Genomic DNA, 16,576 nt, shown 5'->3' on the forward strand with positions numbered 1-16,576 from the left:
CACGCGTAACGCAGAGTCGTTGCGCGCGCTCCCTCTAACTCCAGTCATTAACCGAGCAAACGCGGGACAGGGAAAGGATTTCATCGATAGTCTTTTCTCTGAACTGTATATGCTCCTTCTCCACGGAATAACTGGAGAGAGAGAGTGTGTGTGTGTGTGTGTGTGTGTGTGTGGAGAGAGAATCGATGCCGGAGCGCGTGAAGAGCCGCAGCGCGCGCAACATCACCACCGGAACAAGCGCAAACTTGTCAATACAACGCAAAACACGCTAAACATAGAGGAATATGAAAAATGTATCATAGTATGTCTTTATATAATTAAAATGATTCGTGTAGAGTACGATTTCTCAACAATACACATGATAAAATATCAAATTAAGTTTTGGGGTTAGAAAGGGAACTACTACTGTCTGCAGATTGTGTTATACAGGATACTTTGTCAATTTTAATAATACTTCAGGTCGGGTTTATATATAAATAATCATTTATATAGATAGCAAATATTAAAGTCACACTAATATTTGGTTTGAACAGTTCATGCAACACACTGAATCCTCTAGCGGGGCAAGTCGTCACAATAGCCTGCTATAGGCTTTTAAAACATATATTTATTATGTGCAAAATTAACTAAAAATGGCAGGATAAGTTGAACATTGTGCATAAAGGGATTTAAATGTATATACATTTCAGATGTATACAAGGAAATTGTTCTGTTCATGTTTAACTCACATGTCGATCCAAGATGGCGCCGCAGATGGCTGCCTCGGTGTGGAGCTCTCCAGCTATTGAGTCGTTTTTGTTCGTTTGTCCTGTTTCACCAAAGACGAACTACTGGACATTAGGAAACACACACCAGAAAACTATACAGTTTTTGATTATTCAGACGTTTTGCTGGACATTCTCGTCGGAGGTGCAGCGTTGTTGTTCAAACGCGCGGTCAGACGCAAACGCGGGAAGCGTGCCGGCGCGCTGGTTAAACTCCGCGAGCGCGGCCTGCGCACTGCACTCCCCAGCATTCATCTTGCGAACCTCCGATCCCTTCCTAACAAAATGGACGAACTACTTCTCCTCACAAGGATTAACAAGGATTTTTCTAACTCTGCTGCTCTGTGCTTCACTGAAACCTGGCTGAGTGAAGCCATACCGGACAACGCAATACATCTGCCGGGCTTCCAGCTGTTCCGAGGGGATCGCATCGCGGAGCTAACGGGGAAAACGAGAGGTGGTGGATTGTGTTTCTACTAGGGCTGTCAAAATAACGCGTTAATTTCGATTAATTAATCTGAGGAGAAATAACGCGTTAAAAAAAATAACGCAGATTAATCCATTCCGTTTTGACCTTTGCGGAGCCGTTCTAGCATTCGTGTAAAAAGAAGGAGGGAGACAAGAACGTGCTGCTTGGATCAGTGTTTGGAACATTTACTTATAACAAACGGAGTTCGTCAAACTCTAAAGTACCACATAAATGCAAAGCATCCAGGAGTGTGTGCGTGAGTCGATGAGTGTGTCTGAGAGAAAGCGCGCTTGTGTGTGTATGTTGTAACTTTTCACGCGCTCTCACGTCACACAACCATCTTCTCACGCACAGAAAAATCGCGCACCAAAGAGAGGACACGGAAACAGACAAGACAGAGCACGTTACTTATGATATTAAAAAAATCTCAGCTCTCAGATTCTGTTAATTTTATTACGAAAATCAAACAATACCGTTTTGGCGCTTGTAAATGTGACATGACAGATTCCTATAGCGGCACGTGAACCGATCATCTCTAGCTAATAGTAAATAAACACGAATGACCAATGTTGAAAGATACAGTAGGGCAGCCTAAAACTTACCGAAATGTATATTCCTCGATCAATCAGTGTTTTTCAACAGCGAAAAGAGGTCAATAAAATAGCTGGAGAACAATTATGTCACATAACATTTAGCCCTAAGTTACCTCAGGAAAGCCATTTCATGACCATATAGCATGTTATAGTTGGCTATAAAAAAAGAGCTATAGAGAGTATTTTTCAAAATGTATGTAGCCTACTACTATATTACGTATGTATTATATTTTTACTTATATCAAAGTTGTTATTTGTAATAAACACGCATTATATTTAATTTGAGCTATTTTTAACCTTAAATACTACCAGCTGATATGGCTCTCTGTATTTTTACAGCATTGGGTGAGATTTTATTTTTCTTGAGAAAAATGAATGCCTATCTTGTGTACCTAATATGTATCCAAATGAGTCAATATTGCATCAAATCACAATAATTAAATTAAATTGAAATCGTGAAATTTGTGTCAAGCAATAATAATAAAAACGTAGCTTACCAGAAATTGTACCATGTAAACATTGTAAGATTGTGTATGCGATTAATTTAGATTAATTAATTACAGAGTATGTAATTAATTAGATTAAAAATTTTAATCGATTGACAGCCCTAGTTTCTACATTAACGAAAATTGGTGTTCAGATATAACAACACTGAACAAGATGTGCTCTCCTAACTTAGAGACCCATTTCATTAATTGCAAACCTTTCTACTCGCCTCGGGAGTTTTCCTCTTTCATTCTCGTGAATGTTTACATCCCTCCAGACGCGTGCGCGAGCGCGGCGCTACAACAGCTGGCTGAACAAATCGCTGAAACAGAATAAAGGTATCCTGACTCTCTTCTAATAATTATTGGGGATTTTAACAAAGCAAATCTTTCCAGTGAACTACCAAAATACAGACAGCACGTTACATGTCCCACCAGAGACAGTAATGTACTGGACCACTGTTACACCACAATAAATAATGCGTATCACTCCGTCCCACGGGCAGCTTTAGGGCTCTCTGATCACTGTTTGGTTCATCTCATACCGACCTACAGGCAGAAACTGAAATCAGCTAAACCTGTGTTAAGGACTGTTAAAAGATGGACTAATGAAGCAGAGAAGGATCTACAGGCCTGCTTTGATTGCACTGATTGGACTGTATTTGAAGCTGCTATCAACGGTCTGGATGAGCTCACAGATACTGTAACATCATATATAAGTTTCTGTGAGGATACATGCATTCCTACCAGGACATTCTTATCATTCACTAATGATAAACCATGGTTTACTGGGAAACTCAAACACCTTCGTCATGCATGCCAAAGAGGATGCTTACAGAAGTGGGGATAAAATCTTGTATAACCAGGCCAGAAACAGATTAACAAAGGAGATCAGAGTTGCTAAAAGAAGCTACTCTGTAAAACTGAAAAACCAGTTTTCATCCAACGACCCATCATCAGTCTGGAATGGCCTGAGGAACATAATAATAATAATAATAATAACTTCAATTTATATAGCGCCTTTCAAAGTACCCAAGGACGCTTAACAATCAACATGAGAAAGGGAAGGGTAGAATTAAGATAGGGGCAAAGGCCAGGGGAGCTAGAGTCCATAGGCCTCATTGAAAAGGTGTGTTTTGAGCTGGCATTTAAAGGTTAAAAGTGAGGAGGCAGAGCGAATCTCATGGGGAAGCTTGTTCCAAAGTGACGGAGCACCAACACAGAAAGCTCTATCACCAAATGTCTTAAGCCTGGACTTAGGAACAGCAAGCAGATCCTTGTCAGAGGAACGCAGGGACCGTGACTGAGTGTAGGGATGGAGAAGATCAGTAATGTACTGGGGTGCAAGTCCATGAAGGGACTTGTACGTCAGGAGGAGGATTTTATATTTGATGCGGGACTTAACTGGCAGCCAATGAAGCTTCATCAGGATGGGAGTAATGTGAAGACCAAGTTTTGTGTGTGTGAGCATCCTAGCCGCAGAGTTCTGCACATACTGTAGTCTGTCAGTGGCTTTGCTGGGTAGACCGAACAGGATGCCATTGCAATAGTCAAGTCTGGAGGTGATGAATGAGTGGATGAGGGCCTCAGCTACAGAGTTGGAGAGGCACTGTCGGAGTCTGGAGATGTTCTTGAGATGATAGAAAGCAATTTTAGTGACGTTTTTGATGTGTTGTTGGAAGGAGAGAGTGGAGTCCATGATGACGCCCAGGTTGCGTACTTGAGGAGATGCAGAGATTGAGCAGCCATCCACATCCAGTATGATGTCATCAACTTTTTTAAGAAGTGACAGCGGGGCAAACACCATGAGTTCTGTTTTGTCTTTGTTCAGTTTGAGAAGGTTACTGTCCAACCAGTGCTTTATGTCCTTCAGGCAGTTGATAAGTGCCACTGGTGGAAGAGAAGTAGAAGGCTTGGTACTGATGTAGAGCTGAGTGTCGTCAGCATAGCAGTGGAAGTGTAATCCATGCTTCCGGACAATCATCCCAAGTGGCAACATGTAAATATTAAATAGCAGTGGGCCAAGTACAGATCCTTGTGGCACGCCATGCAGGACTGGCGCCAATTTAGAGCAAGTCCCCTTGAAGGTGACATATTGTTGCCTGTCGGTGAGATAGGATTTAAACCAGGAATACACTGTATCAGTAAGGCCAATGAGTTCAGAGAGACGTGTGAGAAGAATGGAATGGGAAACTGTATCGAAGGCTGCAGAGAGGTCAAGAAGTATTAGAATGCTGACATGGCCAGAGTCAGCTGCCATGTGGAGGTCATTCGTGATTTTGATGAGGGCAGTTTCTGTGCTATGATGTGTCCTGAAACCAGATTGAAAAGGCTCGTAGAGGTTGTGCTGTAACATGTGATGGTTGAGTTGGGAAGCCACAGCCCTTTCCAATAACTTAGAGATGAAAGGTAGATTTGAGATAGGGCGGTAATGGTTTAAATCGTCTTGGTTCAGGCCTGGTTTTTTAAGTGTAGGGATCACCACAGCAGTTTTAAAGCTGGTGGGGACCACCCCAGAAGACAGTGAAGTGTTAATGATGTTAACCAGTGTTGGACCCAAAGTTGGAAGACATGCCTTAACCAAGGCTGTCGGCATAGGATCCTGTTTGCTGGTTATGGCCTTTGCTTTTGATACTAGCTCAAGGACTTGAGCTGTGTTGAGCGGGGAGAAGGAGGAGAGGCAGTCCTGCGGCGCGAGAGCGGTTGAAGAGTTTGTGTCAGACAATGGTAGTACGGTTGATTGAGATAAGCTGGACAGCTGCAGTTGTTGGTGGATGGTTTCAACCTTTTCCCGGAAATGAACCAGGAATTTAGAACATAAGCCAGCAGCATCAGAAGGTTGAGGAGGGTCAGGTGGGCAGAGTAAGCGGTTGATAATGGAAAAAAGCTGTCTAGGATGGTGTTGTTGTTTGCCAATGAGTGTAGAGTAGTAGTTATTTTTCACCTTGGATAGGGCATCTTTGTAGCTCTTAACGTGGTTCTTATAGGCTAGCTGGTGGACAGTAAGGCTAGATTTTTTATAGTACCTTTCCAGCCTCCGCCCTGTAGCCTTCATTGCGCGGAGTTCAGCATTGAACCAGGGAGCAGGAGAGGAGAATGAGACAGATCGCGTAATGAGGGGGGCAACAGAGTCCAGACTATGTGACAGGGCCAAGTTGTAGTGAGTAACCAAGTCATCAACTGTACAGGATGGAGGACAGCTGATAAGATGGCCTGCAAGAGTGTATGATAATTTGTGAATGCACACTTGTTTGATGTTTCGATATGCAATGGTCCTTTTCACACACTTCCTGTGTGTGTGTACAGAAACAGAGAACATAACGGCAAGGTGATCAGAAATAGCTAGGTCGATAGTTTGTAGATGGGTTGGGGTTATACCCAAGGAGCATACCAGATCCAGTGTATGACCTTTAGCATGAGTTGGGCCGTTGACATCTTGTGAAAAATTAAAACAGTCCAGTAGTGACAAAAATTCTGCAGTGTAGACATTACTGGAGTCAACATGGATGTTAAAGTCACCAAGTAAGATCGTAGCTGGAAAGGTGGGACAGATTAGAGCAAGGAGGTCAGAGAGCTCCGGCAGGAAACTAGCAGATGCCTTAGGCGGACGATAGACAAGGACCATTTGTAGCTGCATTGGCCCGATCAAAGCAAAATGAATGCACTCAAATGAAGAGGTGTGTACTGGAAATTCTTTTATATGGAAATCTGCATGATGTATGACAGCCAGTCCCCCACCCCGTCCAGAACTACGTGGCTTTTGAATGTAACTATAGCCTTGGGGGGTAGCTTGGTTAAGCGTAAGAAAGTCCATTTGGTTCTGCCAAGTTTCAGTTAGACAAAGAAAATCCAGTTTCCTGTCAGTTATAATGTCATGTATGAGTGGTGCTTTATTATTTAGCGATCGAGTGTTCAGCAGCATGAATGAAACAGATTTCAGGACAGATGAGTTGGCATGAGAAGTGACGTCAACAGCCTGTTCAACGGGCCGTAGATTCAAAAGGTGTATACGCGGCTCATTCTGATGACGTCGTCGCTGGGAAGTGATAGACCGAACAACAGGAATAGCCTGGGATGTCTCCGTGTAAACAAGCTTATGCCGAACAGCCCTGTGCACATAGGGGGCACGACGTAAGAGATGGAGAGATTTAATCACCTCAAGGCTACCGTTGCCCGGTACGATGTGCGAGTTGAAATTCTTGAGTTCCAGAGCGCAGTATCTTAGGAATGCCATGATGCCAGAGGAAAACGTTAGCTTGCCCAACACTAGCTAGCAGCTTACAAGCCGCAGATCATCACGACCAAGCTTCAACAGAGAATACTGTGGAGGATCAAGCCGTTGACAGAGGTAATTACAATGTTCACAGTTTGGAAATCGTCCGATTGCAAAGAAGCGTAGCAGCTGGAAAAAACCACAGGTTTACCAGATCCTGTAGCATAACCAAGCATACAGCGAAAGAGTTGCAGAATGTGAGAAAGTTAATCCAACTAGTAGCATGAAGTATAGTCCAGCTTTGATAAAGCAACGGGAGAAGAATCGCAGAGTAGTGGTAGTAGTGCGTTATTTTGTTTGTGAGCATGAGAAGCAGCGACATGAGCATGAGAAGCGGCGACAGACACGCCAGCGTCCTCTCGCAAGCTCAATCGATCTGAATGTAATCAACCTCAACTACACCAACTACACCAACTACAAGTCACCATCCCCTCGATCTGTGGACAATCAACACCTGGCTGATGATTTAAAGTCATTTTATTGCAGGTTTGAAAAGCCCTCATTCACACCACACACCTGCTCTAACCTGCACTTCACACATTCACCATCACCTCCTGCACCTCCTGCCATCCAACCTGAGCTTAAGGTCTGTGTGGAGGACGTGAGCCGAGTCTTCAAAAAACAGAAGACTAGGAAAGCCTCAGGCCCAGACGGCATCTCATCTGCTTGTTTAAAAGCCTGCGCTGACCAACTGGCCCCGGTCTTCACACAGATCTTCAATAGATCATTGGAGCAGTGTGAAGTTCCCTGCTGCTTCAAACGCTCCACTATCATTCCTGTCCCCCAAAAAAACAAAATCACTGGACTTAATGACTACAGACCTGTCGCTCTCACGTCTGTGGTCATGAAGTCGTTTGAAAGACTGGTGCTGGCCCACCTGAAGGACATCACTGGACCCCTGCTGGATCCCTTTCAGTTTTCTTACAGAGCAAACAGGTCTGTGGATGATGCAGTCAACATGGGACTGCATTATATCCTGCAACATCTCAACAGACCTGGGACTTATGCAAGGATCTTATTTGTGGACTTCAGTTCGGCCTTCAATACCATCATGCCTGATCTTCTCACAGCCAAACTGACCCAGCTCTCCATACCATCCTCGATCTGTCAGTGGATCACCAGCTTCCTGACGGACCGGCAGCAGCGAGTGAGACTGGGGAAACACACATCCAGGACTCTCACCACCAACACTGGCGCCCCTCAAGGGTGCGTTCTCTCCCCACTGCTCTTCTCCCTGTACACTAATGACTGCACTTCTAAAGACCCCACTGTCAAGCTCCTGAAATTTGCCGACGACACCACTGTCATCGGTCTCATCCGGAACGGTGACGAGTCTGCTTACAGACTGGAGGTTGAACAGCTGGCTGCCTGGTGCAGTTACAACAACCTTGAGCTGAACACGCTCAAAACAGTGGAGATGATCGTGGACTTCAGGAGGAACAGCTCAGCACTCCCCCCACTCACCATCATGAACAGCACTGTGGAAGCGGTGGAGTCATTCAGGTTCCTGGGCACTACCATCTCTCAGGACCTGAAGTGGGACAATCACATTGACTCCATTGTGAAAAAAGCCCAGCAGAGACTGTACTTCCTTCGCCAGCTGAGGAAGTTCAACTTGCCACAGGAGCTGCTGATTCAGTTCTACTCAGCCGTCATTGAGTCTGTCTTATGCACATCCATCACTGTCTGGTTTGGTTCAGCTACCAAATCAGACATCAGGAGACTACAACGGACAGTCCGGACTGCGGAGAGGATCATTGGTGCCCCTCTGCCAAACCTCCAGGACCTGTACTCTTCCAGAGTGAGGAAGAGAGCAGGTAAAATCATCACAGACTCCACTCACCCTGGACACCTCCTGTTTGAACTGTTACCGTCAAGACGGCGACTCAGATCACTGGCCACAAGAACATCTCGGCACAGGAACAGTTTCTTCCCACAGGCCATTTCCCTCCTGAACATTTAACACTCCTCCCAAGGCATATGCCTTTAAGTGCAATACTCCCACTGTTTAGTGCAATATCCTACAACTCAGGTGATACTTATACTTATATTTAGATTTATTTATTATAATATTCAAAACACTGTAAATATGTTCATAATCTGTAAATCTGGAAATGTCTATTCTGACTAAACCCAACTGTGATACTTTTATTCTCATATATTTATATTTTTATTCTTTATTCTTATAGTTTGTAGTATTATGTTTCATGTTTCTTATTGTATTTGTATATGTCCACTGGAAGCCTCAGCACCAAAACAAATTCCTTGTGTGTGCAAGCAAACTTTTGCAATAAAGCTCTTTCTGATTCTGATTCGGATGTTTGAGCCGGTAATGTAGATGTGCTCTCTATTCACAGTTATGAGGGCAATACTTGCAGGTCCAAAGCATCTCTTCTTGTCCTGCAACACAAAAAAAGATAGTCTGTAGCAGAACCAGCAGAATCGTCAGAACCAGCAGAATCGTCAGAACCAGCAGAATCGTCAGAACCAGCAGAATCGGCAGAGCCAGCAAAACGAGCAGAATCGGCAGAGCCAGCAAAACCAGCAGAATCGGCAGAACCAGCAGAATCGCAGAGCCAGCAGAACCGGCAGAATCGCAGAGCCAGCAGAACCAGCAGAACCAGCAGAACCAGCAGAACCGGCAGAACCGGAGGACCGGCAGAATCGTGAGAACCAGCCGAACCAGCAGAATCGCAGAGCCAGCAGAACCGGCAGAATCGTCAGAACCAGCAGAACCGGCAGAACCGCAGGACCGGCAGGACCAGCAGAACCAGCAGAATCGGCAAAAGCAGGGTCATCTTCTGAGAGTTTGAGTAAAGTCAAGTCACCTTTATTTATCTAGCACTTTTTACAATACAGATTGTTTCAAAGCAGCTTTACAGAGATAACAGGAAAATAATATGAAAAAAATATTTTGAGTCCTTCATCTGTCCTTCGCTTCTTCAGTCCTAAAGACTCATTGCTGCATTAATGAAGCCGGTCAGTTTGAGTGAACATGTGTGTGTGTGTGTGTGTGTGTGTGTGTGTGTGTGTGTGTGTGTGTGTGTGTGTGTGTGTGGCCTGGTAAACCCTACCTTATGGGGACAAAATGTCCCCATAAGGATGGCAATATCTGAAATCCTTGTTCGTGTGGGGACATTTTTTGGTCCTCATGAGGAAAACAGCTTATAAATCATACTAAGTGATGTTTTTTGAAAATGTAAAAATGCAGAAAGTTTTCTGTGATGGGTAGGTTTAGGGGTAGGGTTAGTGTGTGTGTGTGTGTGATGGGTAGGTTTAGGGGTCGGGTTAGTGTGTGTGTGTGTGTGTGTGATGGGTAGGTTTAGGGGTCGGGTTAGTGTGTGTGTGTGTGTGTGTGTGTGATGGGCAGGTTTAGGGGTAGGGTTAGTGTGTGTGTGTGTGTGATGGGTAGGTTTAGGGGTAGGGTTAGTGTGTGTGTGTGTGTGTGTGTGTGTGTGTGATGGGTAGGTTTAGGGGTCGGTTTAGTGTGTGTGTGTGTGTGTGTGTGTGTGTGATGGGCAGGTTTAGGGGTAGGGTTAGTGTGTGTGTGTGTGTGTGTGTGATGGGTAGGTTTAGGGGTCGGTTTAGTGTGTGTGTGTGTGTGTGTGTGTGTGTGTGATGGGCAGGTTTAGGGGTAGGGTTAGTGTAAGGGAATAGAATATACAGTTTGTACAGTATAAAAATCATTATGTCTATGGAAAGTCCCCATAAAACATGGAAACACTACATGTGTGTGTGTGTGTGTGTGTGTGTGTGTGTGTGTGTGTGTGTGTGTGTGTGTGTGTGTGTGTGTGTGTGTGTGTGTGTGTGTGTGTGTGTGTGTGTGTGTGTGTGTGTGTGTGAGCAAGTCAATATCAGCAAGTAGTTTTATGTTATATTTAACAAGCAATTGTTGTGATTGTAAATGCTAAAATCTAGGTCATAATCATTGGAAGGTCATAGTTTTTCATCTTTAGGGGATCCAGTAAATTCAGGCCTTCATGTTACACACTTCTGAGGAGCATTAAAACACAATAATGGAGCGACACTGATCAGACTATAGTCTACAATGCAGTGACATTTACTGTAACTAGCAGGCGTTTGTAAAGGTTAATCTCTCATTCATGCTATAGTTCCTAAAGGCTGCATGACAAAGGCTTGTGAGGAACGAGGGGGTTTCATCCGTTTCATAAAGAGTGAAATGCATTAATAGGGACATATGCATATCAGGAGATTTAAACAGGTATGAGAAGAACTATTATGAAGTCTTTGTTTCACACATGTAGATAACTCACTTTCAAATGTCACGGAAAACGCTTCCATGTCAAATTACTATGACTGTCGTCAGACCTGAGATAATATGCAGTGAGATCTTAATAAAAGTGAGCAATGATTTACATACGGTCCAGATGGGATCATGAAGGCTGTATGAAGCCTGTATTTACTCAGACTCATGTGTTCCGTATGGAAGCTTGTTTATGAATAAAACATTTTAAAAGATAATTGTGACTTTTTATCTAACGATTTTGAGTTTAGCCTACATCACGCAATTCTGACTTTATAACACAATTGTGAGTTTACATAACGCAATTCTGACTTTATAACACAATTGTGAGTTTACATAACACAATTGTGAGTTTACATAACGCAATTCTGACTTTATAACACAATTGTGAGTTTACATAACGCAATTCTGACTTTATAACACAATTGTGAGTTTACATAACACAATTCTGATTTTATAACACAATTGTGAGTTTACATAACGCAATTCTGACTTTATATCATGCAATTCTGACTTTATATCTCAAATTCTGACTTTTATATCACGCAATTCTGACTTTATATCATGCAATTCTGACTTAATATCACGCAATTCTGACTTTATATCATGCAATTCTGACTTTATATCATGCAATTCTGACTTTATATCATGCAATTCTGACTTTATATCTCAAATTCTGACTTTTATATCACGCAATTCTGACTTTATATCATGCAATTCTGACTTTATATCACGCAATTCTGACTTTATATCATGCAATTCTGACTTTATATCGTGCAATTCTGACTTTATATCACGCAATTCTGACTTTATATCACGCAATTCTGACTTTTATATCACGCAATTCTGACTTTATATCACGCAATTCTGACTTTATATCACGCAATTCTGACTTTATATCACGCAATTCGGACTTTATATCACGCAATTCTGACTTTATATCACGCAATTGCGACATTAAATCACGCAATTCTGACTTTATAACACAATTGTGAGTTTACATCACGCAATTCTGACTTTATAGTTTGCAATTGCGACATTATATCACACAATTTTGACTTTATAACACAATTGCGAGTTTATATCACGCAATTCTGACTTTATATCTCGCAATTCTGACTTTATAACACACAATTGCAAGTTTACATCATGCAATTCTGATTTTATAACTCGCAATTGCAACATTATATCACGCAATTCTGACTTTATAACACAATTTCAACTTTATATCACGCAATTCTGACTTTATATCATGCAATTCTGACTTTATATCTCAAATTCTGACTTTTATATCACGCAATTCTGACTTTATATCATGCAATTCTGACTTTATATCACGCAATTCTGACTTTATATCATGCAATTCTGACTTTATATCATGCAATTCTGACTTTATATCATGCAATTCTGACTTTATATCTCAAATTCTGACTTTTATATCACGCAATTCTGACTTTATATCATGCAATTCTGACTTTATATCACGCAATTCTGACTTTATATCATGCAATTCTGACTTTATATCATGCAATTCTGACTTTATATCACGCAATTCTGACTTTATATCACGCAATTCTGACTTTTATATCACGCAATTCTGACTTTATATCACGCAATTCTGACTTTATATCACGCAATTCTGACTTTATATCACGCAATTCTGACTTTATATCACGCAATTCTGACTTTATATCACGCAATTGCGACATTAAATCACGCAATTCTGACTTTATAACACAATTGTGAGTTTACATCACGCAATTCTGACTTTATAGTTTGCAATTGCGACATTATATCACACAATTTTGACTTTATAACACAATTGCGAGTTTATATCACGCAATTCTGACTTTATATCTCGCAATTCTGACTTTATAACACACAATTGCAAGTTTACATCATGCAATTCTGATTTTATAACTCGCAATTGCAACATTATATCACGCAATTCTGACTTTATAACACAATTTCAACTTTATATCACACAATTTTGACTTTATAACACAATTGCGACTTTATATCATGTAATTCTGACTTTTTACCTAACAATTGCGAGTTTATATCACGCAATTCTGACTTTATATCTCACAATTCTGACTTTATAACACACAATTGCAAGTTTACATCATGCAATTCTGACTTTATATTACGCAAATCTGAATTTATAACGCAATTGCAACGTTATATCACGCAATTCTTACGTTTTACCTAACAATTATGAGTTTGCATCACGCAATTCTGACTTTATAACGAGCAATTGCAACTTTATATCACGCAGTTCTGACTTTATAACGAGCAATTGCGACTTTATATCATGTAATTCTGACTTTTTACCTAACAATTGCGAGTTTACATCACGCAATTCTGATTTTATAACTCGCAATTGCAACATTATATCACGCAATTCTGACTTTATAATGAGCAATTGCAACTTTATATCACACAATTTTGACTTTATAACACAATTGCGACTTTATATCATGTAATTCTGACTTTTTACCTAACAATTGCGAGTTTATATCACGCAATTCTGACTTTATATCTCGCAATTCTGACTTTATAACACAGTTTCAACTTTATATCACGCAATTCTGACTTTTTACCTAACAATTGTGACATTAAATCACGCAATTCTGACTTTATAACACAATTGTGAGTTAACATCACGCAATTCTGACTTTATAGTTTGCAATTGCGACATTATATCACACAATTTTGACTTTATAACACAATTGCGAGTTTATATCACGCAATTCTGACTTTATATCTCGCAATTCTGACTTTATAACACACAATTGCAACATTATATCACGCAATTCTGACTTTATAACACAATTTCAACTTTATATCACACAATTTTGACTTTATAACACAATTGCGACTTTATATCATGTAATTCTGACTTTTTACCTAACAATTGCGAGTTTATATCACGCAATTCTGACTTTATATCTCACAATTCTGACTTTATAACACACAATTGCAAGTTTACATCATGCAATTCTGACTTTATATTACGCAAATCTGAATTTATAACGCAATTGCAACGTTATATCACGCAATTCTTACGTTTTACCTAACAATTATGAGTTTGCATCACGCAATTCTGACTTTATAACGAGCAATTGCAACTTTATATCACGCAGTTCTGACTTTATAACGAGCAATTGCGACTTTATATCATGTAATTCTGACTTTTTACCTAACAATTGCGAGTTTACATCACGCAATTCTGATTTTATAACTCGCAATTGCAACATTATATCACGCAATTCTGACTTTATAATGAGCAATTGCAACTTTATATCACACAATTTTGACTTTATAACACAATTGCGACTTTATATCATGTAATTCTGACTTTTTACCTAACAATTGCGAGTTTATATCACGCAATTCTGACTTTATATCTCGCAATTCTGACTTTATAACACACAATTGCAAGTTTACATCATTCAATTCTGACTTTATATTACGCAAATCTGAATTTATAACGCAATTGCAACGTTATATCACGCAATTCTTACGTTTTACCTAACAATTATGAGTTTACATCACGCAATTCTGACTTTATAACGAGCAATTGCAACTTTATATCACGCAATTATGAGATAAAAAGTCGGAATTGTGAGATAAAAAGTAGCAATTACCTTTTTTATTTTAATTCTGTGGAAGCTTGCGGAAACAAGCTTCCATAGTTCCATACCCATATAATGTTACATTTTCATAATGTTACAGGAGAATTTAAAAGATTATATATATATATATATATATATATATATATATATATATATATATATATATATATATATATATATATATATATATATACACGTATATAAATGTGTGTGTGTGTGTGTGTGAGAGAGAGAGAATCTGTCATCTGCTTTAAATCTTGACACGATAAGATGCTCATTGCACATGTCAAACGACTTATACGCTGATATGTGTGTATTTTATAGACAACTGCATTCGAGTCATGTTGAATAAACCTGAGCCATACAACAGTCTGCTTTCATTCCTTCCCATGATGCCGAGTTCGGTTGTATGATTCCACATCATTCCTGACAGCGGCCATTAAAAACAGAGAGAAGAGCTTCATGTCGGATTCAGCGTGTGATGTTCAGCTTATTTCAGCAGAAGTGACTTCTTGACTTCTGCTCAACTCCGTGCCAAAACTGGATAAGAGTAAATCAATGATTTAATAGACTGTCGACAAGTTTTATACTTCCTTTCCTCAAGCTGTGTAATAGCGGTTATTAAAGCCAGTGACCCATGACAGCAAAATATGAGATCAGCTCTACTATAAACTATGATGGGAAAAACACCAGTAGGATAAATATCACGATTGATGTTTTCTAGATGTAAAAAGGGTTTCCACATCAAATCAAAAAATTATGTTCTTCCTCGTTTTTTCCAGCACAAATTTCTAAACATTCTTAACCCTTTGCGTGTCGGTCAAAAATGACAGATTCTTTATTTTTATTTCAATTAAATAAATCTTTTCGTTCGATTCTGTCTTTTATTTAATATTTAGATTTTTTAGGGATTTTATGGTACTAAATTATATTTACGCTGTATTTATAATCCATTTAAAATTACATTTCCGACTTAAACTGTGGTAAATCTTGAATGCTTTGGATCGCAGACTTAAATTTGGTCTCTTTTCAAAGAGGACACTTGACAGATTATTGCTAAAGTGAAAAAAAGTTTTTTTTTTTAAAGTAAAATTTTATGTTTATTGTTATGAAAAATGCACAAAAATACTATTTAAATTTTTATATGATATATGTATTTTCAAAAACACGTTTTACTCTAAAACTGCAAGAAAATCAAAGCCATAAATCTAAACAAGTTGTGTTCCAAATTTGAGCTTGATATCCAAAAATATATATTAAAAAATATATTAAAAAAAGATATTTCAGTGAGATTATGTTTGGCTGCAGTACCAAACGCTTACACTAGAGGAAATTCGTCTCCCATTCATTTCCAATGCGCAAGTGTGACTTTTTTTTTCAGTCAAGCCAAGTCAGCTTTATTTCTATAGCGCTTTTTACAACACAGAGTGTTTCAAAGCAGCTTTACAGAAAATAATGCAACAAACTTGTTTCGGTTGCACAGCAGATCTAGAAGAAAATAGTGCCATAGTCCAGCTTAAGTAAGGACCATTTAACCTTTTGTGTTCATATAGCAAGTGCCAAAACCTTTCTCAAGTTTCATACCATTCAGATGAAGCAACTGGTGAAGCAAAAAGAAGTCTCGTTTTCTAGAAGAAAAAAAAACATGAAAATTGAGTTAGTTTATGCTTAAAACAAGAACAAATATCTGCCAATGGAGAAAAATAAACCTACTTTAAAGGGAAAACAAGATAATTTTTCTGACTCCATTGGCAGATATTTGTTCTTGTTTTAAGCACAAATATTTTTCAAGACTTAATATCTTCTGTCATTTTGCTTCTTCTCCAGTAAATTTATTTTGATTTAAGAATGTTTATATATTTTTTTGCTGGAAAATAAGACAGAAACACTGAGGAAGAACATCATTTTCTGCAGTGTAGGCAAAAAACATAAATGGTTGCACTGCAAACACATGGAAACGCATGTGATGGTCTCAAACCGCAGGACTCAAGGGGCACTAGATCTTCCTACAAATGTCTTATTATTTAGGTATCCACATATGATAATGTCAAATATCCAAGTTTAATTAACGTTATTTAACTGAGTTGAGC

The sequence above is a fragment of the Siphateles boraxobius genome, unplaced genomic scaffold, assembly GCF_051911475.1.
Source record: "Siphateles boraxobius isolate OS27281-9 unplaced genomic scaffold, OSU_SipBor_1 108, whole genome shotgun sequence".
Taxonomy (NCBI): Eukaryota; Metazoa; Chordata; class Actinopteri; order Cypriniformes; family Leuciscidae; genus Siphateles; species Siphateles boraxobius.